Source organism: Mesoplodon densirostris, chromosome 9 (genome assembly GCF_025265405.1).
Source record: "Mesoplodon densirostris isolate mMesDen1 chromosome 9, mMesDen1 primary haplotype, whole genome shotgun sequence".
Classification (NCBI taxonomy): Eukaryota; Metazoa; Chordata; class Mammalia; order Artiodactyla; family Ziphiidae; genus Mesoplodon; species Mesoplodon densirostris.
In genome coordinates, this window is record NC_082669.1 from 6524549 (window position 1) to 6526479 (window position 1931).

Sequence of the window (1931 nt, forward strand, 5' to 3'; positions counted from 1 at the left end):
AAGAGGGCAACCGTGCAAGAAGACAATTTCAAGAGGTTAATTGTACTCTCCGTTTTTTTCTGTTTTTCTGTACCAGAAGTTGAAAACGGCCCCTCCGCCACGCCCCGGTCCCCGAGGCCTCCGTTGCCCTGCCGGGGCGGGCTGGCCGCGGGGATGGCGGTAAGGCGCAAGGACAAGCGAAGCTGGGCCTCAAGAGGCAGCCCGCGGTCCCCGCCCCCGTCTACGGCCATACCACCCTGAACGCGCCCGATCTCGTCTGATCTCGGAAGCTAAGCAGGGTCGGGCCTGGTTAGTACTTGGATGGGAGACCGCCTGGGAATACCGGGTGCTGTAGGCTTTTGGCCTCCCGCTGCTGCGGCTCCGCCTTCTCCTTTAGTCGCCCGCGGCGGTGGCCGCCAGCTCCGCCCCCCGCCGGGCACCGCTGCAGGCCCCACCTCCTCCGCCCCCCCCCCACCACAGCGCGCCAGAGGGGCCGCTCCATGCGGCCCGAAGGCGGCCTTGGAAGGCAGCGGCACACCTGAAGCTCCGGGGGTGTCTGGCCCGGACCCAGACTCCGCCGCGGGCCCGGGGGGCGGGTTGAACCGCCCCCCCACCACCACCACAGCGCGCCAGAGGAGCCGCTGCATGCGGCCCGAAGGCGGCCCTGGAAGGCAGCGGCACACCTGAAGCTCCGGGGGTGGCTGGCCCGGACCCAGACTCCGCCGCGGGCCCGGGGGCCGTCCGTGCGGCCCGCGAGCCCCTCCACCTGCACCTGGCCGGCCCCACCGGCGCCCAGCCCCGGCGCCGCCACCTGTCCGCCGGTGTGGCTCTCTGCAGCTCTCTCCGGATAAAGCTGGATAAAGGTCTGGATGGGAAGGAGGGGCAGTGATTCAGCCTATTGCTCTTAGTGCCCCTCCCCCACACTCAGAAGCCCTTTGTGACAAGGCCACAGCTCTGTGATGCAGGCCTGGGGTTCTGCCATCAAGTGAACTCCCAGAGCTCTGTTGCCTGAGGGCGGCAATGCAGTTCAGAAGACGGAGAATCTCTTTTCTTTGAAAAACACTGTTGCTATCTGGCTGAGATCCAGCCCAACTTCCTGGGTGATTGATATCATCCTTGGCTTCCTGTGTGGACTGGGGCTCTTCCTCATGTTACTCCCCTGCTTCCAGAGTAATCCATTCTTAGCACCACCTAGGAAACCTAGAAACATCAGGAAGCATCAAGTAGAGCTGAAGGGGAGGAGCAGGAGTAGGAAGAAAAGGAGATCTTTGAAAGCTTGCAGAGATTGCCTGGAAGAACTGGAGGGGACTCACAACCTGGCTTCACCTCTGCGGAGCTGCCTGGGGAGGCTTCCTGGCAAGGGCAACTTTCACCAGCTCTCATGTCAAGACCCTCCTGGTGAGATGTGCAAAGCAGTGCCTGCTGGAGCCTGTGGAGGATACTGCTTGAAGGCTTGGGAACCCTGCAGGAACACCTCCTGTAGGGTTTCCTTCCTGGTTCAAGACACTCGAGAGGTGCTGGAAGCACATATTACAAGGTTTTGGGTAAAGCACGGGCGGACCCTACCCCTCAAGGTCCTCAAGCCCGTCAATCTCTTGAAGTCGACAAAGTTCCAACCCTCCACCATCCTGCGGTTAGCCTCGTCCCCTTCAGCCACCTGTGTATCTGGGCCCCACTCAACAGTCACGTTTGCTGAGTTCCTGGAGAAACCTCCTCAGGCTCATTCAGGAGAGAAGGTGAGAACAGAAGAGTCCGTTCCTGCCCTGAAGAGGCCTCTCCTTGTCCCCTCCACTGTGTGTAAGGAAATCCAGAGTGCCCTGGGAGCGATTCCACCTGGTGACTACCATGGGCCCTCAAAGGCTTCTCTGACTGCACAGCAGGGAAGGCCACCTTCTCAGTCCCTCACGCTCAGCCTTGTGGGCAGAACCTGGAAGAGTGAGACTGTGGAATGG

General features: G+C 61.5%; 1 non-coding gene across 1 annotated transcript; it reads left to right on the forward strand.

The window, feature by feature from the left end:
- Window positions 1-218: 218 nt before the first annotated feature.
- LOC132496579 (5S ribosomal RNA) lies at window positions 219-337 on the forward strand. The gene has a single exon (XR_009533474.1). It is a non-coding gene; the product is annotated as a 5S ribosomal RNA (ribosomal RNA).
- The last annotated feature ends 1594 nt before the right edge of the window (window positions 338-1931 follow it).